Source organism: Camelus bactrianus, unplaced genomic scaffold (genome assembly GCF_048773025.1).
Source record: "Camelus bactrianus isolate YW-2024 breed Bactrian camel unplaced genomic scaffold, ASM4877302v1 HiC_scaffold_43, whole genome shotgun sequence".
Taxonomy (NCBI): domain Eukaryota; kingdom Metazoa; phylum Chordata; class Mammalia; order Artiodactyla; family Camelidae; genus Camelus; species Camelus bactrianus.
In genome coordinates this window covers 7,267,588-7,289,652 of record NW_027413959.1, presented here as the reverse complement: position 1 = coordinate 7,289,652, position 22,065 = coordinate 7,267,588, and the positions used below count along the sequence as shown (strand labels likewise).

The following is a 22,065-nucleotide window of genomic DNA, read 5'->3' as shown; positions in this document are numbered from 1 at the left end:
GATATTGTTTGTAACTTTGGCTACTCTGAATGATACTGCCATGAATATTGATGTGCAAGATTTTATGAGAATATGTTTTCATTCTGTTGGCTGTACAGTTGGTCCGCCATATCTGTAGTTTCCACTTCATGGATCCAGATGGCTGTAAAGGGACTCGAACTTCCTTGGAGTATGTTATCCAGGGTGGGGAGTTCCTGATCCAACCCCCCGAGGATACTGAGGGATAAATCTATATGTAGGAGTGGAATTGCTGAACCACATAACGCTAACCTTTTGAGGAAACACCATAATTCTCCAAAGAAGATACACCATTGTCCCTTTCCACTGGCTGCATATGAGGTTTCTCTGCCTCCTGAACGACACTTATTATTGTCCATGTTTTGATTATAACCATCCTAGTGGGTGTAAAAAGCGATCTCATTTTCATTTTGATTTGGCTAGTGATGATGAGCATCTTTTCATATGCTTATTGGCCATTTGTATATCTATTTAAATCCTTGGCAAATTTAAAAATTGGGTCTATTTTCTTTGTATTGTTCAGTTGTGAGCATTTGTTCTATATCCTGGATACAACTCTCTTATTAGATACATGCTTTGCAAATTTTTTCTCCTATTCTGCAGATTGTCCTTTCACTTTAGATTTTTAAACATTAAAAAAAATTTCTTTATAGGGGAGGTAATTTGATGTATTGATTTATTTTATTTTTTTGCTAAGCACGCACTCTATCACTTGAGATACCCCCTCCAATGTCATTTCACTTTCTTGATGATGTCCTTTGTAAGAAAATGTTTTAATTTAGATGAAGTCCAGTTTATCTGCTTTTTTCTTCTATCACTTGTGCTCTTGGTATTGTATCTAGGAAACCAAAGCCTATCCTAGGACCACAAAGTTTTATACTGTGTCTTCTTTTAAATAGTTTATACATTTAGTTTTTACGTTTCTTTCTGTGATCCATTTTGAATTAAATTTATTTGTTATATAAAATATGGGGGTCCAGATTCCAGATTCATTCTTTTCCCTGCAGATACCTTCTTTTCCCTGCAGATACCCAGGTGTCACTGCACCATTTGTTGAATAGACTCTACTTTCAATGAAGTGTTGTTGGCACCCTTGTGGAAAACTGAATGTAAATGTAAGTTTTTTCCCCCTGGGTTTTTATAGTGTCTCATAGATTTATTAATCCAAACTTATGACAATACCATACTGACTTTAGTACTATAGCTTTTTAGTACCCTTTAAAGTGAGTCCTCCATCTTTGCTCTACTTTTTCAAGATTGTTTTGTCTGTCCTGGGCCCCTTGCACTTCCATATGAATTTTGGGATCAGTTTTTTAATTTTTGCAAAGAAGTCAGCTGGAATTTTGATAGGGATTCCACAGAATTTGTAGATCACTTTGGGGAGTCTTAACATTTTTAACAAAATTGTCTACCATTCCATGAACATGAGATGACTTCCATATATGTAGATCTTGTAAATTTTATTTCGGTGATACTTGAAAATGTTCAATGTACAAATCTTGTAAATTTTTGTTAAATGTATCTCTCATTTAATTTTTAATGCTGTTGTAAATGGAAAGGCTGAGCTTCTTAAGGGTGGGACTATATATCAATTTGTTTATTTCTAGGATTCCCACACAGCAAATACTCTAGGTTTATATTTGCTACATAAATCTTTCCACAACTCTTCTGACCCCCATGTTATAAGAAACCAAGACTCACGTTAATCTACCTGAACACCTATCTGGAAGTGAGAAATGAGACCCTTGGTTGAGGCTTTGTGCCGTTGATACTGAGAGCTTATTCAGCATGGCTTCATCTTAATTTCTTTTAAACAAACCTTTTGGTGTATTTAGTCAGATACATTAAGAACATGGCCTTTTGATGTGCAGAGGAGCTAAGACTATAATTTTCAAATAATTTCGAGTGAGAGTGTTGTTCTTTAAACCTAATTTGCATCAATCTTTGAAGATTTATGTTTCAGGAGCTTTGACTAAAGAACACCTGTCTTTATTCAATAACGACAACTAAGTGCTCAAGCAACATGTAAGAGTTTGAGCAAACTACCCCCTCCCCGTAGTGCTGGTTGGCTGCAGCTGTAACTGGAGTCAGCACTTACCTCTCCCAGTACACTTGTGCTGATCTGCTCAAAGGGGTTCGTCCAACAGTTTGTCAGTCTGTTGGAGAAAGCCATAAAACATTGATTTAAGGTTGCTGGAATGCAATATATTCTTATTAATATTAAGTAAGCACATATTGAGTGCTTACTGTATGTTGGGAATTGTCCCTCAGCCTCACATGAATATTATTTCTCTTAAAACCTCACATATTTCCTTGTTATTCACACTTTACAGATAAGGAGACTGAGAATTATGTCTTCTCTCTTTTGGGGGGAGCTCATTATCAATGACGGGAAGTTGTAAGGAAAAAGATATTGATTCATCCTGAGAAAATATTTTTCTGAGAGTCAGCAATGAAGAGGGTGACCACTGAAGAGGGTGATCATTGTTCGATTGAGATGAGCCCCGGGTTGTACGGAGTCAGCATCCCTGTCCTGGACACGGCATGTGTAAGGCTGTGTGGTGGATGAGGCGGCGAGGGCGCGCAGGGGACGCGGATGCCGGACAGTTGGGCTGTGCTCAGGCCTGTGGGGCTTTATCCTAAGGGCAGTGGACCATCATTGACAGATTTTTAGTAGGGGAGTGGGGTGCTCTCGTAGATCACTTTTGTCTTGTAGAATGCTTAGAAACATTTAGAAGTCTCGGCAGGAGGTGATGTGATGAGTCAAATTAGGGTGGCTGCGAGGTGTAGCAGTGTTCAGTTTTCAAGTGGTTTTCAGTCCTAGGTTTGTGGCTCAGTAGCCGTGGCACTTTGGATGACGCACTCAAGGAAGTGAAACAATTTATCTAATCAATTAAAGCAGTGATGTACCGACTTCCCAAGACTGCTGTGGAGATCCAGTGAGATTACATGTGTGCAGTGTGCAGCGTGGTCCCCAGCACAGAGTCAGTGCTGTGTGAGTGCCATTGAGTACCTGGTAGGACAGGTGTGGGTAGTGGGACTCCATGACTGAGGAAATCTGGGCCCTGAACGAGGGGTCCAGTCACATCTGTGAGTGATGGGCCTGAGCTGGGATAGGGAGGGAGACCTTGTCCCCGGACCAGGGGCCCTGGGCAGGACTGCTATTGGAGGAGAACCGTGAAGTCAGCTCTTTGCAGGTGGAGTTTGAGGTGCCCTTGAGACATCTAAGTGCAATGTCACGAGCTCAAAGAGGAGGTCTGGGCCCGGCCTTGCATTTTCCTATAATCTCAATCCCTGAGGATGCTGAGGTTTGATCACTGAACGTGAAGACATACTTTACAGGACAAGTGAATAGTAGTATCATCTCTGTCATCAAAGCTCACGTCTATTTATTCATCACTCACTTTGTTAATTGGGTACTTACAGAGCTCACTTTACCGCCCTCACTTGGGTTCAGGCTCCACAGTAAAGAGCTGGTGAGCCTCCCTCTTTTCCAGAAGAAGACACATTAAGCTGGTAGCATTCTGTACCTCGCCAGACTTAGAATTTTAGTTTGTTGTATTAATTCTATTTTCTGTTGGCCATCTCCTGACAGGAGAGACGTTTTACCTCATGATCATATTTCAATTAGCTGTTACTGAGAATTGATGATCTGATCCATAGTGTATGTATTATATTAACTTTGTACAGTATTTATCATTTTGCTGTCTTTGTCCTTTAATTTTGTATGCCCCTTCAATGTTCTATCCTATTTGGGGCGTTATTTTTTTTAATTAAAAAATGTCTGTTAGCAGTTAAGAAAACAAAAACAAAGAAAAATGCACATGATATCTAAATTTAGAAAATATCTAGTGTGTTTTCTGTCTCGGCAATGGAGTGTTCTAGAATCTCGTGAAAACCTTCATTACACAAGTTACTTGAAATTCTGATTAAGAAATAAAACCTTCCTTCCTCATCTTTCAAGCTGCACAGCTAATTGTCAAGAAAGTGAGGGGAAATCCTCAGAAGCCAAGACAAACCAGAAAGCAGGGATTCTGGGAGATAAGCGAGCCTTAGAAGCCCTGGGGTGCCTGTTGGCTCCTGAACTGAGTTTTAGTTGCCCTGACAGGAGGGCAGGAGGTGAGCCCGATTCCTCTCACACTGGGAGTTGGATGGCTGATCATATGTAAGAGCAAGCCCATCCCAAGAAGCCTGGTTTACTAAAGGTTGAACAAGGAAAAAAAATCCTCAAGGCAAGAAAGTAAGGAATGTCAATATTTTTGGAAGAGGGGAAAAATAACAAATCCATAGTAAGGATATAGTTTAAAGCTCTTCTGGCATGAGAGTGACCACAAACTCCTGGCAGAAAAGCACAGCTATTCCTGGAATGAGAAGTTGTGTTTTGAATGGATCAGTGAACAGCCATTCCGAAAAAGGCCTCCAGAGTATTGTGGATCAAGATACTGGACCGCAAACACCTCTCTTCCAAGGGTCATTTAAATAACCAGAAATGTTTTAAAGGAAAGAAGCCACAATCATATTTCTATTTATTGACATTACTATATGCTAGGAATTCAGAGGTAACTATGTCAAGGTAACTTAGCATATAAGCTGTGGATGTGCCTGCACGCGGGACATTTCACAGAAGTGACCGGACTTATCTGCAAACATAAATTCCTGCCAAAGGACTCTGCCCATTCCCAGGGGAAACATTGCTTGCAGACAAGAATGTTTATTAGTTCCTCAAAAGGAACAGGCCTGGGAACAGGAGAGTCTCAGTGTAATTAAGATAAGGAAGCCTTAGATGTAGTGCACATGCGTCAACCTAAAAAATGTTTACTCTCTGTGCTTGGCAAGAGTTACTCCTTTGTGTAGATGGTATAAAAAATAAAGGAACCCGAATATCGGGAGACATTTTGCACCACAGCAGCTCTGTGATTCATTTCGTCGGCAACAACTATGGAGTTGTCTCCTATTTTATGGAACTTACTTTCTCTTTGGGGAGACAAACTGACATAGTTGGGGTAGAGGGAGGTGTTAGTCTGTTGCAATTAGCCAGGAGAGGAGATTAAGAAAGCAGTGAAGGGTGGGTAAACTTTAGCTGAGGACAGACAGCCTTGTTCAGTTGACTTTTAATTGCAGGCTCAATGATTAGTCACTGGAGGGAATAGATCTTACGGAGGATGGACTTAGCTCAGGCCTCTTTAGAATGGACAAGTGAACCTGGAGAAAGACAGTCAAATCTGTGCAGACATTGAAGTTCACTTGAACGTGCTGTATCCCTGAGCCAAAGATCGGACAACTAGAAAGCACTTCTTGAAGACAGAGGAGTGGTTTTTAAGGTTCTCCAAGAATGAATCCCAGGGAACCGGGATGGCCAGTTGTCAAACTGTGACTTTGCAATTTGGACGGTATATCCACCAAGGTTATTGGCATTTTATGGGTTTCCATTTCTCGTTAATACATGTCAGGTGATGAGGATGTGGACACACGTGTTTGACACCTTGTCGAGGTGACTTTGGGTTCCTGCCTAGAAGCGCGGTCCCAGCTGCGTCTGCGTCAAACATCTTGCAGCCCATCCCGCTCCTCGGCTCCGTGATCACTGCAGAGTCGTCCCTTGTTAACCTGTCCATCTCCTCTGTGACATCATAACCCATGAAAAGACCGGAGCGTATTAACTTGACTTTCTTAAAGTCAAAGGAACAGATCTACTATGGAGTCAGATTTGTTCTTTCCTAATTCAGTAGTGCCATGGAGAAGGAAGTTTGGGCAGCTTTTTGTAGGGTCCTGGAGGATTTCTCTCTCAGCGTCTGGGTGCCTCTATTGAAAACCCTTCATAGCTGTCTGGCGTGCTGTAAAACCACTCCGCCTGTTTTGCCCTGAAGATATGTTCAGTTTATAACTCATCTCTACTCCTTGGAAAACAATTCAATAAAAACTCAGTTGGTATTCCACCAGCCATGGCCAGGGGTGAGGGATAGAATGTTGCTATTTTATAAAATAATAATAATAATAATAATAATAATAATAATAATAATAATAATAATAATAATAATAATAAGAATAAGAGTAAGAATAAGAATAAATAAATAAAATCAATAATAATATTATAAATAATAATAAAATTAATAATAATAAAAGAAGTTTTAAAACAGCACTGGGCACATAGGAGAGAGTCAATAAATGCTTCCTGGCTGAAATCAAATTGATGGCTCAGTGATTCCATGGCTGCTGTATTTGCTGAGCTTGTTACTCCTTTGCTCCATTACACTTTTTTTACACTGAAAAAGAAATACATGCATATGGTTAAAAACAATTCAAACAGCACAAAAATACACAAGTGAAAGAAGTTTTCCCTCATCCTCTGTTCTTCAAGCCGTCCCTGGAGATGCCACTGTTTACTATCCTTTGGATGCTTTTCCAGATATGGTATGCACATTCCCAAATATGTATGTAAATTCCTTTAAAGTTTTAGTTATTTTTAACTTAAATGGATTTAAATCCTCAAGTGGCTTCTGCCTCGGTAATAGAAAAAAACAAACCTGACTCCATATTAGATCTGTTCCTTTGATTTTAACACTTTGCTCTGTCTCCTAGGCTTCATCTTGCTTGTAAAACAATGTTGCCTAGAGCCTGAAATATACAGAAGAGCCTATTCTGAAGGCTCTGACCTTTAAGGATATTTAACACTTTTTCATTCATAAAAAGATAACAAATTACAGAATAGAAAATAACGTTTGTTTGGTTCGAGGTTTACAGATATTTGACCCAGGCAGATAGCTGCAAGAACAAAGGATTCTAACAACAAGGAATTCCTACACCAGGAATATTGCAACAACCAAGCACGTAGGAAAGAGCCTGAATTCTGACTTGGGGAGATGGCTTTCCAGGACATTAGTTTGCCATCTAGCTCTACAGAAACTTCCTTTTCCATGCCCCAGCAGCGGGTCTCCCACTTATTGGCCTGTCCTTCACTGAGGAGAATGAATTTGGACTCGGTAACACTCCTATCTACCTAGCAAGCTGGGTACTGGAACTGAGGACAGCTCTCCCAAACCCAGGAACCTACTGTGAGCCCTTGATGGTTCCACTTGGGTTAGGTGTGTTTTACCCAGGAGGGATGGGACTATGCACCAACACTCAGGCAGTCTGCTCTGTCTGGGGCTCTGATCTTGTACCTCCCGCTCCCCGCAAGGCCAACACCTGGGACAGTGGAGCTAAGGCAGAGATCGTGCCTGCCTTTTTCCCAGCCTGTAAAAGGGGAAAATGTACACTTCCCAAGGTAGTTCTGAGAGACAACACCTGCGGGTGCTTGGTTCCCACAGCAACAGGAAACCCAGCTCCACGTGGGGACGGGTGTGATCCCCGTAGGGTTTCAGCAGAGGCATCGCCTGGAGGGCTGGACCAGGGAGGTAAAACTTGAGCTGCGGGCCTTGAAGGGTTACAGAAAGGTACAGAGGCAGGTCTGCCGCCTCCTTCGGGGTGCCCCAGAAGTAAAGCTTTTTCTCTACATCTCTGCTACTCCCCTCCCCTCTCAAGATCCCTACCTACTCTCTGCTCCTCCTGTCCATCTGTCTCCCTCCACTTTTCCCCTCCTCTCCTCCTCCCCCCATCTTCTCCCTCCCTCGATGCCCCAGCCTCTATCACAGAACCAAGAGAGGATCGCTGGCCCTCCTGCGCATGCGCAGTCGGTGCCAGCTGGACCGGGGGTTGGAAGCCCCAGCTCCGAGCTGGGAATCGGCCCCAAAGTCTTCTCAGCTCTGTCAACCGGTAGGCCTTTAGCTCCTGCCCGGTGCCGGGGCCTCTGGCTCTGGAAATGCAAGGTGGGGGGCTCCCGGGAAAAGGTTCAGGCGTCTGCGGAGGGCGGTCCTCGCGTCAAAGCCCGCGAGGGCGCGAGTCAGCCTGTGTTCAGCTGAATTTCTCGGGCCAGACACCTCTGCCCGTGCCACCTACCCCGGCGCACTGGCCACAGCTGTCCAGGGCCAGGTGTGCACCTGCCGCCTCTCGTCCCAGCTGGGCTCCCCTCAGTCTGCGGCTGGCGACACCTTCCCCTCTCCCGCGCAGGAGTCCTCTCCTCCCGGGCTTCCTCTCCTTGGCCGCAGGCTCGTCCCTGCCCCTGGGAGGGCTGTGTCCCGGGTGGGCGGGTTCTGCGGACCCGATCGGGGGCGGGCGGCTGGGGCTGGGTCTGGCCTCAGAGCGGGGCTGCAGCCCGCGTCCCCACCCCCGCTTTCCCTGCCCTGCGACCCCGGGGCTGCCCTCCTCTCCCTTTCCAGCTCCCTGAGGACCAGCTCAGCGGCATGCGCGCTGCTTCCCGGGCTTAGAGCCTCAAGCTGTAAAGCCCAGTTTCTCCTGATGGAGTCTGGAAAAGTGAGCGCCAGTGCTGAGGGAGTTTCCGTCTCCCCCCTCAGTGTTTCTGCCACAGGTAAGTACCTTGAACACTTTCAGGTGTTATGATGGCGGTGCTTGTTGATGTCACGTGTTTTTATAGTGCCAGGGATTACAGTGTTGAAAGCAGGGCTTGGTTCATTTAAAAATGAGCTGAAGGCATGAGGCTGTGACATGCTCCTTCCTTCCCTCTCCCAGGGTGAAACGTGTGACCGTCGATTTTAAAAACATAGTTACAGTCCCTAACTAGCCCAGCCCAGCTAGTGTGTGTTAACTGGAACAGCACCACCAGAGGCGTTGGAGACCCAGGGACATTGCAGTCCTAAAAAGCTCCTGGCACTGTTTAGTTAGTTTTGGTTTTTTGTTTTTCTTAAATTGTGGGGTAGACTAGTTGTATAGAGGGAAAAATAATTGTCAAGGAATACTTTTTCATATAACAGCTTTATTGTGATATTGTTCACACACCATGAATTCCACCCATTTAAATGGTACAATTCAGCAGCTTTTAGCATATTCACAGTGGTGCAACAATTATTATTCCAGAACGTTTTCATCACTTCAGAAAGACCAGTGGAAATGAATGACCTATCCACCCCTCCACAGTGGTGGTTCTAAAGAAGTTTCTTGGCTGTTCCTGACCATAAATTAACTTGTTACATTCCATGAAATGTCTGGTAGGAATTCTAATCAGAATTGCATTGAATCTGTCTATCAAAACAGGAAGAATAATTGTCTTTATGGCATAAACTTCTTCTACCCTTGAATATATCTGGGACCCTATCTTTTCATCTCTCCAGAGCCTGGCCCATGGGAAGTCCTCACTAATTGTTGGGCTTGTGAATGATGAGATTCTATACATCATTAGTTGTCACTGTAGATTTTCACAGAAGAGAAAAGTAACCTCAGTGTAGCCAAGTGACTGTCTGATGGTCAGAAAGAGTGACAGTCAGTGCTGGAGTGATCCAGTGGACTTGGTGCTTGTAACCAGAATTCTCCACCACCTACAGCTGAGGGGATAAGATTGTTCTTTTATTTTATCTTAATGGCGTTGATTTTATTTGTACTTATTTTTTAAAATTATTTTTAATGAAGTGTAGTCAATTTACAATATTAGTTTCAGGTGTACAGCAGAGATTCAGTTATAAACATATGCATATGTATATAAATATGTTTTAGATTGTTTTTAGCACAACTCATTACAAGAAATTGAATATAGTTCCCTGTGCTATATAGTAGGTCCTTGTCATTTATTTTATATTTATTAATGTGTATCTGTTAATCCCCCTTTTCCTGCCTGCTAACCACAGTTTGCTTTCTAAGTCCATGAGTCCATTTCTAGCAGCATCAATTTTCCTAGTAACATACGCTGGTTGACTGCTTTCAGCTTCAGGAATTCCATCTTATCTGTGGGCACTTTTCTTCTGGTGGGCCTTTATGTGGTTTGCACACGTAATAGAGATTTGTACTTGGGAGAACTCCAGGCCTCGTGTAGTCCCTGGAACAGAGTGCCCACTGAGTTGATGCTTGAACTGGGGAAAAAAGCAGACTAAATGTTGGAATTTGCACTATGTTTGAGAATTCCAGGTTTCTATAACCTGTTTAGCCCACCTTAATATTGGCTGATCCCATACCGGGTAATTTGGTGGAATTTCATGGTATGGTGGTGTAGAGACAGGGCCTTGTATGCTTCTTCTCTTTCCTTTTTCTAACACTCATTCTCCTGTGCCTCCCAGATCCTCCCCCAGCAGTGCCCAGGGCTGGCATGATGCTGCGCTGAAGCAATATTTGTTAATAAGGCCCTTTCCTCATCTCTTCTGAACTTCCGTTTCTTTCTCTGCACAATGAGGGCTTAGACTAGATAAGTGCTTTTCAGTTTCTTTTAAAGCCATGTTTCCTTTGAGAAACAGAAAATGCAAATCTCTCCTCCCATCCCAACCCTTTAGATTTTGATATGTCCTCCAGGGAGTGACATAGCTCTTTGTGGAAAATTGAAATTATTGTGATTCCAGATGGCACAGAAAAGACTCTTCAGAAATTTATTGCAGGGAGAGGGCAGGAAAGGGGCAGCATGTCACAATTTCTAGTGTGAGCCCTGGAACAGGGGCTTGGGTTTAAATACGGTGTCTGACGTGGCCTCTCTCTAATCTTGTACAATATGATAAAATTCTCTACCTCAGTTTCTTAATGTGTCAAGTTGGGGTGATAATATTTTAAGGCTTTTGTGAAACATTATACACATAAGCCATCTGTGTCTCAGTAGAAACAAGACCTGCTAGGGAGTCAGGGATTTCTTTAAAAAAATCTTGTCCATAGCACTCTGTCGGTGTGTATTTTGAATTACCTGGAGGGTGAGGGTTGAGTCTAAAGTCCATCGTGGGATAGGTGGCCCATAGTTCTCTGTGCCCCCAGATTGCCCCCTCCTCCCCAGTCCTCTTCCTCTGTCCAAGATGAAGTTCCCTAGTAGATTTACACAGAGGTCTTGTGGAAATGGCTTTTCATTTTATTGTTTCACCAAGGAGGGCTGCCATCATGATCTCTGTGGTCAGGTTTTGGTGACCTGAAGGCTATGCAATTGGGGGTTTCTATTAAATAAAAAAAATATTACAAATAGAAAATTAGAACAAGGGTGGTGACAGGGGCTCTTACAAGTGGGGACCATTAGCTTTGTTAACTTCAGGTGCAGTGGCCTTTGGCCACGAGGACCCATCATCAAGCTCTGAAGTTGGAGGGACCAGTGGGTTCAGTGGGAATGTTAACTGAGAGTATCTCATGGCTAGGCATTGTTGTACTTGTACTGTGTGTTCCTTATTTGAGACAATGAGCTCATTTAACCTCAATAGCCTCTTTAAAATATTAGACTTTTTATTTTGAGATGTAATGTAGGTTCCCCTGTACTTGTAGGAGATAATATACGGAGGGCCTATGGACCCTTTGCCCAATTTTCCTTAATGGTTCCGTCTTGCATAGTTGGGGTACAATTCATTACTGACTCACTAACCCTTTGAGGTTTGTGTTATTGCCCTCATTTCTATCTATCATTAAACTGGGGCTTAGAGAAACACACAGGCCTGCCCAGGTCACCCACATGTTTATTGTGTAGTCGGGTGTAACGTGGGCTTGGGATTTCCAGGAAGTACCATTATGATGTTCTGTGGCAGGGAGCAGCATTCACTTTGCTTGTTTATTCATTCATTCAACAAACATTTATTGAGTAACCTCTGTGGGTCAGATGCTTTCACAGGCTTATCTGATTCTTCAGCAGTACTGAGAATCAAGTATTGTTTTGTTTTTTAAATCTGAGAAAATAAGCTCTGAGAGTTTATAACACCCCCCAAAGGAAATATAGCTCATAAAGGAGGGATAGTAAATTTGTGCAGTCCCCCCTCTTTATGCAGGTGGTACCCTAGGCATTTTACATTTGCAAACTTCCGTAATCCAGATATATTCTTGTAGGGCAAGGATTTTTTTTAAATTGAAGTATAGTCAAGTTTACAATGTTGTGTCAATTGCAAGGTGTTTTTTGAATTTTGAATTAAAAAATATTTTTTGAGAAGGGTAATTAGGATTATTCATTTGTTTCATTTTTTAAAATGAGGTACTGGGGATTGAACCCAGGACCTCATACATGATATGTATGTGCTCTACCACTGAGCTGTACCCTCTTCCCCAAGGCAAGTTTTCTTATCCATTATTCTGCAGTTTAGGAGTTCAAATAAATTGGTGTTGAAATCCAGATCTTTTGATCCTACTGCGGTTCTTTTCTTTATAATCTGCTGAAGGGGGGTGGGGAAAGCATTTCCTTTGTTCATTTCTTTATTCCGCAGTGTTGAGCACTGACTTTGCATCAGGGTCTTGCTAGGTGCTTGGAAACAGAAAACAAGAAATGACCCTTGTATGCAGGGGCAGGAAGCCTAGACCAAAAGCTGGGTAATGTGATCCGAGCTACGGTAGCCATGTACAGACTCTGAGGTCAAACTGTACCCCCGGCTTTACTTGTGCTTCCCCTGCCTTCTGACTGGTACACACCAGGTCACTGCAACCCAGAGAGGCCCGCAGCCCGCAGCACAATATTTACATTGATCTCCTCTCCCCTCTCAGCAGGGCCTGCAACATGAGCATCCCTGACTACGTGCAGTGTGCTGAGGAATACGAGACTCTCCCCGTGGTCGTCCAACCCGTGGGGATCATTTCAGAGGACAATTTCTTTTGCATCTATAAACGAATCCCCTTGGTGAGCCAGATCAGCCCGTGCGGCTCCCAGTGGGCACTCTGTATCCACTACAGGCACCACTATGCGTTCGAGAATGCGTGGAGTGACTTCCAGACACACCGCACGGTCGTGGGCCTTGTCACCATTACCGACTGCCTCTCTGCCAAGTCCTTCGAGAAGCTCCATGTGCAGAGGAGCTGTATGGCACCACGCTTAATGACTCTCAGCACCTTGTCTTTGTGCTGCATGGGGAGGTAGCCGAGTAGCCGCGCACCTATGTGGCCTTCAAACTACGAGGACTGCAGGGTGGTGGAGAAGAGGATCGAGGACTTCACTGAGTCACTCTTCATCTTGCTCAAGTCCAAGTGGCTGGATGGGGCCCCTGACAAGTCTGGGGACAAGATCCCACTCCTCTGCACCTTGTTTGAGAAGGAGGACTTCATGGGACTGGACACAGACAGCAGGTAAGTCTACCTGTAGGCCCGGCCACCCTGGCTGTGTGCCGGGTTCCTTCCCTACATCCAGGAAGGGATCAGCAAGGAAGAGGCCTGTCTTGTAGCCAAGGGCGGAGGGAGGTGCAGCCCGACGATTTACAGACATTTAAAAGTGAATCTGCCTTTGTTTCAGAGAGATCCTTTTAGGGTCAGTGTGGAGACTTCCTCCCGCTTTTCAGCCAAGACCCCTGGTGGGACCCCTGGAGTTGCTGTCCAATAGAGTAGCCACAGCCACTGATGCTATGAGCGCTGGGGAAGAGGCTGGTCTGGGCTGAGATGTGCTGTAGGTCAAATGCACATCAGACGCTGAGACTTGTCTAGTAAACAGTATGTAAACTATCTTGTTACTTTCATATATTGATTACATGTCAAAATGATAGTATTTTACATACAGCAGATTAAGTAAGATCTGTTCTTAAAATTAGTTTCTAGTATCTGTTTTTGGTTTGTTTGATTGTTTCTTTGTTTACCGTTTTAAATGTGGCAACTGGGAAGCTTTCTTTACATGGCTCTTATTTCAATTTTGTTAGGCAGCCTGTCCTGGGGCAGTCTCATCCCTTTGCTTATAAATGAGATGCTGTATCCCGAGAGGCAGAACGAGATGCTGTTTGAGCTTTTTCTGGAGCCGGTGTCTCCTGCCTCCCAGGCCCAGCACCTGCTGGGTTCAGGCCCTCTCTTCCTCCCCGACAGCCAGCATGCCAAGTTAGGACATCAGAAACACCTCCAGGGAATTCCGGATGAACTCCTTATGCAGGGAAAGGCGTATCACGGAGTATGAGACAAAGCAGGGAAAGACTCATCCTCACTTTGTCCCTGTGATTAAGTCAACGGCCCCACTTTTGCCTTGGATGTGCAGACGAGCTATCCTGGGCTTACTACCTCCCCACCTTATGCTCTGTTTCCCCGTGTATCTATCATGCTTTCCTTCGGGCAGAAGAGGTGAGATGCCTTTGCCCAGAGGTGGTCCCCCTTTGCTGGGGAGAATGAGGGAAGCTGTGCCCCCACGGCCTACGGCCTCGGGCCTTGAGTCTGGAGGGCGCTCATGGCGGTACCACAGGTGACGGTCGGAGGACCTGGCACAGGCCCACTGTGGAGGCAGTGCTCTGTGATTCTTGAACTTACCTAAGATCAAATCCTACTTTCTAGTTGTTGGTAAGTTGGAGGAGAAGATGCCAGAGAATTGATAAAAAGAAAGTCCAGACCATCCCTGTGAGTGAGAGGCACAGGGGGCCTGAGTCCCACCTACGTGTGGTGCCTGGTGGGCTCTGTATGAATTTTCTGTTCCTCCCGGATATACCTCTATGACTTTAGTAAGGGGTGAGACATGTAGTGGCCATGATTTTTATTTGTCCTCGCAGGGCCCTGTGATCTACACGTCCGCACCCCCTTCTGCTCCTTGGGGATGAGGTGGCAGGTTTAGGTGCCTGGGCATTGCTGTGGGCACAGCTGCCAGCACCGGGCTACACCGATGCTGGCTCCGTTCACCTCACATGTCACCTCCTGCTGAGCCCCCAGGCGTTAGTCAAGGTAGGTGCATCAGTGCAACGTAAGCAGGGACCATGTTCTCCCCCTGGACAGACTGGTGGGTGAGCAGTGGAAGCCTGGAGCCCTGCCCAAGCCCCATGGCCAGTGCCTCCTCTTTTGTCATAGGAGGCACTGGTGACATTTTTGCTCAGCAACTGCTTGGTTCTGAGTCTGCAGACCCACCAGAGAATTCCAGCTTGTATTTGCCTTTTGAAGTCTGCCCTTGGGATTTGGCGGAGTAGCTGGATGTGTGCTTAGCCCATAGTGTTGACACTGTCACCATTGTTTACCCAGAACCTCGTGTACCAGGCATGGCTCTCGGCATCAAAATACAGCAGCGCATTAAAATCCCTCCTGGTGGATCTGTCTGTTTTGGTACCATAAGGGCTCAGCCAGCATCTGAACGTCAGTGAGATAACGCGGCCAGTGAGCTCGGGTCAAGCACGTTCTCCTCCAGTCACTTTTACTCCATTGTTGCTTTCACTATTCCACAGCCATTAATTTTTAAAACAATGCTTTGGTGCAGGAGCAGAGACTAATTCTCTCCTGCTACTCACTTTGGGAGTGAGTAAAACTGTCCAGCCTGTAATGCGACCACATTTTGTGGCTTAAAAGCTGCCTAGACGCATGTATGTGGAGTTTCGGTTAGGGGCGCTGACCACGTTGGGGTCCCCAAGCAGCGTCGCTCCCCTCAGGCCCCTGCCTTCCCTGGAGCAGGAGGTGAGGGTGGGTCTCACTGTCCCTGCGTCCCTGGCCTCACACACTCACGTAAATTCTTGTACATGCTGTCAAAGTCATTTTTGTTCTTGTGTGTTTCTAATTTTCGCTTGTTCCTCCTTTCCTTTTTCTTTATAACTTTTTCTCTTGTACCGCGCAGTTGCGTCTAAAAAGGTGGCTGTGCATATCCTGCATTGGAAATAGCTAGATCGCCCTCCGTGCTGTCTCCATCGCTTTAAAAAGCAGAAACTTTTCAGGTGCCTTGATCCATGCATTATCCTAGTCATCTTGTTATTTTCTAATTTTTTGGAATATTTGATTTGTTAGCACATCACCCACTGGTGTTTGATATCTGTTAAAATCTTTGCTTTGAGGAACCTGTTTGGTCCTACTTATATTTGGTGACAAATGTACCCTTATTCAATTAGTTTAATTGTTTTGAAGAAGTGAGATGCGAATTGATTTAGGCGGCTGTTGAGGGATTCTTTTCAGGGAGTATTTAAACTTGTGAAGTCAAAGTCTGCAGCATCTTGCTCGTTTCCTGCTTTTACACAAACGTGCTCAGCACGCGGTTCCTGGCTGTCTCTGTGTGACGTGCGTGACGGCGCTTCCTGACCGGCGGTCACTGGTGAGAAAGTGGCAAGCTTGGGGGTGAGCAGCTGCAGGGTACAATGTTGGAGGAATCAGTCACCGTTTGGTTATTTAATTTTTTTTTTTTTTACATTCAACTTCCCCGTGCCATTTACTTAATTTTGCCTTCATAAAGGGGCAGAAGTGGGTCTAAAATCCATGCCACTCTTTTGTTCCCTTTACGAGGCTGGTTTTTCTGAGTATCAGGACAACATGTACTTCTCCTAAGTAGCTGGCTTACATGGATCTGGTGGACACAGGGACTGTTAAAGGGACCGTAGCTTCCTCTCTGCTCCAGCCAGTGGGCATTCAGAGCCGGGTCTGTGGTTTGCCTCAGCAGCCGTGCAGGCCTCCCTGCACCGGCCTTTACTTTTAACCCATGTTGGCATTAAAGAGCTGACTCCGTGTTTGTTGCTGCTGACGTCCCCCACTGATAGCCGTGTCGTTAGTTTGCGTTAGTGAGTCTCCAACCCCCAGTCAGCATTGAAGGAAGATGCTTTGGCCAATCTAAGACCTTGGATTCTCACCCCCACCCTTGTTCATCTCACCCAGGGGAAGAGTTTGGCCACCACCATCATGCTGATCATGAGGTCTTGTTTCTCCTTTCATGCTCTAGTCCAAATGTGAACACTTCATCCTTCACTGACTTTGTCTCGCTTGAGACAGGCCAGATATTCTGAAAGTGTCCATCACATTCTCTGGGGGGAACAGAACAGAAGTAAGTCTCGCAAGTAGAAGGAGTCTAGGCTGTCCGGGTTGGCAAATGCAGGCTGGGATCTGTGATTGTTGGGCTGTGCCCTGGACACAGGCCTTTCCCGTGGCTCCTGAGGGCCCAGGGGTTGGAGTGAGGACAGCCTTGCTTGGGCTCCTCCATCCTCATCTGCTCAGTGGCAAGTTTGTCTGCTAATAGGAGCTCCGCCAGACCTCGGGACCTTCAAAGCTCAGATCACGGGAGAACCTTGAGTCCCTTCTCCAGAGCCTCTGTGAGAATCCAGTGCCTTCTGTGGTGACCAGTGGCAGGAGATGCCTCCCCCTCCAGGGAGCACCCTTCAGAGGACTGTGACTCAGTGCACCTTGCTGTGAGCCTGTGGGGATCCGGCCGTGGTCCCTGCAGAACCAGACTTTAGATGGGCTTAGCAACGGAAATGACAGGACTAATATTCCAGGCCAGGGCTGGAGGGAGGGAACAGGGGAAATTGAATGTGACCTCAAACACCTAGGTGAGTGCTGGGTCTGTTACTAAAATGGGGAGCATGGGAGGTACCTTCCAGAAATTGAATTCCAGAATAAATGGTGGACATGAGGCATTTTTAAGATGCCATTTTTCGTCCAAGTTTGGACTTCATAGAGGCACTCGGGTCTATGAGCCTGGGGCTGAGTTGAAGGAGCCGGACTAGAGATACACGTTGGGAGTCGTCATTCTTAGCTGGTGTTCACAGACGCGCATGTGAATTAGATCATCTTGAGAGCTGCAGACTGAGGCTGAGGGGGGGCAGGGCTGTGCCTGGGTTGGAGGAAAGCCCAGACCATGCAGCTTTGGTGTGTCAGTCAGCGGCGTTTGGGATTTTCAGGGCAATGTCATTTATCTTTAAGGGGCCGGGGGGTGGGCAGGGCCAGCCAGGAAGAAATCTGAAGGGAGGGTCGTGGCCACGTGTGTGTCTTGGGAAGTTGCAGAGTCTGCAGGGTCCGGGAGGGTAGAGTCCTCAGAAGCTGGAGTTGGATTGGGGCGTGGGTTGAATGTAGTCACACTAACATATCAGGGAGGGAAGAAGGCCTAGGGAGTCCCCGCTCTTCTTGACTCGCTTTCCAATGAACAGAAGGCAGACAGAGGATCTGAGGTGAGAAGGGATGGGCGCTGGGAGAGGAGCCAACCTGGAGAATGGTGCTTGAAAAATTCTGGAATAGTCTCCCTGCAAAATAGAGGTTAAAAAAATCCAGACTCTTAAGAACATTGATAGTGACTGGGGAGGAGGCAGTTGTTTTTCTGGCCTCCTAAGGGTAAGGCATGTATCCAGGGATACACAGAATATTCGGGCAGTCTATTCCGGGCATTTGGTACCGGGTAAAGAGCACAAGTTTAAAGGGGGACAAGGGCAGCGGAGGGAAACTAGCCAGGCCCCGTGTCAGGTACCAGTCGGCCGCCCTACTTGCGTGTTGCATTCACATCCATGCCTCCCAGGTGGGCGGTGGCAGCCCCCTTTTGCGGATTGGCAAGCCTTCTCAGAGGGGTTAAGTTATTGGTCCTTTTAGAGGGTAGTAAATACTGTAACAGGATTCAAGCAGGGTCTTGTCAGACTTCAAGGGCGTGTTTTCTCTACTAATTCCGGTACCTCCCTGGTGTACGTGAAATGGTGAAGTGGGTCAGTTTTGGGGCCTTTCAGAAAAAGTACGATTTAAGTGTCTCAGGACTGATTCACAAAGCTCAGTGTTCTTTGATTGTTCTGAAGCACCGCAGTGCTTTACGCCCCACAGAGGTAAGGTCTTACTCCTTTGACGATGAAGTGGTTGCAAATGATGTATAGGTGCAAAACCAGACTTAGCAGCTTCTGAAGGGAAACTCTCCAGTTCTTCCTTGATAGACTTTCTTCTACGGGATGTAGCTGTGCTGCAGCATAGGCCTGAGCTGTCCGTATGGATTGTGGGTTTGATATCCAAATTTAGCATAAAACAGTCAGATGAAGAAAATCAACGTTCACAATTTATTTTTGGGTTTCATTAGACAAGATATACTATCAGGTAATGGCCCATATAGCTAATGAAATTGAGTACAGAACATTGAATTTCTTACTTTTTATTTAGAGTTTTCTTACTGCATGAGTTTGCCTGCTTTGGAACATCAGCTCCTCCACAAGGGAACTTGTCAGTTTGTTGGTGTGATTGCATTTACACAGTGAATGTAATCTGGGCTTCCTCAGCCCAAACTCTCCAGTGCAGAATCACGGGCTGTAGCCATCTCTTAGTCACGCAAATACTTCTAAAATTATATGATGCCAGAAAAGAAAGAAGAGAGAGAGAGAGACATTGCCTTTATCAAAATTCCTTTCAATTCTGACTGCAAACTGTTGTGGAGCAGCTCTGGTTTCCTTTGGATATGAATATATACATTTCTTTGCATGTAACCCGGGTTTTGGACTAGAACACCAAGCCCTTGCTTCCCGCAAGCCACAAAAATAGTAGCCAAATTGCACACATGTGAAATATTTTATTGTTTTTCTGAGAAAGAATCCTTGAATTTGGGACTTCAGCTGTGATTTTTGCTTTTTGCTTCTCCCACCTCTCTTGTAATCTCTCAATCCTTCCCACGTGGCCCCCAATAGGTCGTGGTCACAAAGGAGCAAGCAAACACCCAGTTGGTCACCATGCAGTGCTGCTACAGAGGGAGACCTGCCAAGACTTAAAGGATATTATCAGAGAGGACTTCCTGGAAGAAATGGGCTCTACATTCAGTTGTGAAGGCAGAGTAAGGGTCAGCCAGTAGAAAGCATGAAGACTGTGGCTCATGTGGCAGAGCAGCCCGGGTAGAGGCCTGGAGGCTTGTGCGGTGGGGACTCGGGGAGAGTGCCATGTGTGGTCCAGGGTTGTGGGTGCCCCTGCTGGGGAGGACACTGGAGAGGGCCTGGGGTGGAGGGCTTTCGAAGAGCTTGGGTTTTACTAGAACTGACACAGGAGGCAGTGAAGGGTGTCAGCAGGAAGTGACCCTCAGGAAAGGTACTTCTGGTTTTGCTTCTGATATTCTACAGTAAGAAAGGTCGGGACGGGCGAGAGCAGGTCTGGCTGTCCCTTTGAGACCCACCCCATCATTCATTTATTCATAACACACACACTTCTGAGTGTCTAGGGGAGAGAGGTTGGACCCACATTAGTAAGCAAAATGCTCCTTGGGAGCTTAGCAGTGTCAGAAGTTGACTTAGCCTAGAATGTTCTATGAACAGAGGAACAAATTGCGGAGGATGGAGGGAGGGAAGGCTTCCTTGAGAAACAGTCAAAATGAGCCTGGAGGCAAGTGGGAAGTAGGAGCAGGTCAGGGGGCCACTGAGGTCACTGGGGACCAGGGTACTGAGGTGAGGATGGGCGTTCAGGGTCGGGGGTGGGGCTAGAACTCTACCAGGGAGCCTCTGAAGGGTTTGAAGTGGGGTGATGTAATCAAATTTATGCTTTGGGAAGCCAGCCTTGGCTCCGCGTTTGTGTGTGTGTGTGTGTGTGTGTGTGTGTGTGTGTGTGTGTGTGTGTGTGTGTGTGTTTGTGTGTAGCGGGGAAGAGGGGGAGGGTGCCACCAACTGGGGAGTGAAATTAGAAGACCATTCACAGGCTGGGAGGCCACAAGTGGGAGAGGGGCTTCGGGGCTGCTTGGGGACGGCAGGGGCAGTGTGGATGCCGGATTTCCTTATGGGGAGGGCTTGTTAGCTGGGCCGCCCTTGCGGCGCCTTTTGGCTTGAAGGAAAGAGATGGAGGCCGCCAGGTGGACTTTCCTCTTCTCTTCTTCCCTGCCTTGTGTGATGATGTTAGCTCAGCCAACATTTGGAAGAGAAGAGCTAAGTTCCAGGGTAGCCCAGGACTTTGTTGAGCTGGTTCGAGTGAGATCTGATAGGATTTATGTTTGTGTTCAGATCTGCATGTTCACTTATCTAGAAACGTCCTGTCTTTTGAATTTCCACAGGGGTTTTTACTCTTGATAAAGTTTGCTTTCTTGGTGAGAGGAAATTTAATACAGCTGTTGTCTTTCTCAAAAAAATCATATCTTTTAAGAACTTTAATATTCAAACAATAGGAATATTTAAAAATGATAAAGTAAGGCTTTGGTGTAGTTTGTTTGGTTTCCTAGTTAATGTGGACTTAGTGCCTTTGCATTAATTAATAGCACATCCTTGTCAGTATTTAAAGGGCTGTTAGTGAGCGCCCCAGGCCCCACCTCTCAAAACATCATTAAAGTTTGCTCTGAAATAGTGAGGTCATAAAGGTTTTGTTTGCAGAAGCCAAACACTTGGTTTATAATATGAAGCATTGCTCCATTTATAAAATAATAATAGGTTCAAAATTAAGAAAGTGGAAGATAATTGAGTTTTTTAAAAGCTGGAACATAATCTTTCTTGTGCTAATTTTGAACTGGAAGTTTCGAAAATAAAAATCCTACTGTAATATCATCTACGTGGGATACATATATGCTTTCCCGTTTGAAAAATAAGTCCGCAGTGGTTTTTGAAGTCAGGAGCATTCCAGCTCAGATACTGGCATTGATGGTTGCTGGTTTTCAATGGCAGAGCCTAAATTTGCCTTCTTAGCATTTTTTTTTTTTTTTTTGTAGTGAGAGGTTTGAGTAGTGCTTTACCAGTATGATTTTGGGGCAATTTGGGGGCAGATGTTGTGCACCAGCAGTGAGATATTTCCATGCATTTTACTTTCTGGACATCACCAAGGCACATGTGGGGTTTGTGCCTGCAGGCTGGGATGCTGCAGTACTCCCTGGTCCATCACAGTTTTGTCCTGGATCTGCTCCGGTCAGTGAATGATTTTCTGTGGCTTCAAGGTAAGTTGGTCTGATGCACATGATCAGATGTGTAGTTAAAGTGCTATTACATGAAATAAGAGAAGCCTAGAAACATGAGGGAGGAGAATTGGCTGAGCTGATTTCGGTGGGGAGTCTTCTTAGGTGACTCCCTCCCTGTGATTCCTGCCAATATCCTCCCCAGACCTGCACTGTAGTCCTGCCGAAGCAAGCATGCACTTTGCTCAGAAACGGACTGAATTTCCTTGTGCCTCTGTTTGTTGGCTTTTTTTTTTAAAGCACATCTTGCCCTTTGCTTTAATGCCATCCCTGCTAGTCACCTCTTACCCTCATTCTTCTGGATGTCGTCCATACATAGCTGCTGAATGGATGAACTGAATGTAGTATCTCCATGTAGTGGAACATTATTCATACGTAAGGGTGAATAAAAAGGAAAAAAAATAAAGGGGAAGATGAAAAAGGCCACCTGTTCTGGGAAGTCCACCCTGACTGCTCAACCCACCCTTTTCCCTTTGAATCCCCACCCCTTATGCTCCACTCTACTCTTTTTGATATTACTTACCACCTTTTAATAAACTAACGTTTTCAAAAAAAAAAAAAAGACA

The 22,065-nt window shown here is 45.5% G+C and overlaps 1 protein-coding gene across 47 annotated transcripts in view; it reads left to right on the top strand.

Moving 5' to 3' along the window:
- LOC141576892 (uncharacterized) overlaps nt 1-22,065 on the top strand; it is a 195,064-nt gene that overhangs the window by 129,328 nt on the left and 43,671 nt on the right. For 43 of the 47 annotated variants that reach the window (XM_074360229.1, XM_074360225.1, XM_074360238.1 and 40 more), the window contains 2 exons: nt 8,271-8,419; nt 12,481-13,056. The gene's annotated coding sequence lies outside the window, so the exon portion shown is untranslated. Of the gene's footprint in view, nt 1-1,045; nt 1,134-7,536; nt 7,768-8,270; nt 8,420-12,480; nt 13,057-13,219; nt 13,414-14,444; nt 14,614-22,065 lie in introns of all 47 variants that reach the window. The other 4 variants (XM_074360222.1, XM_074360227.1, XM_074360215.1 and 1 more) reach the window with 4 other exon arrangements.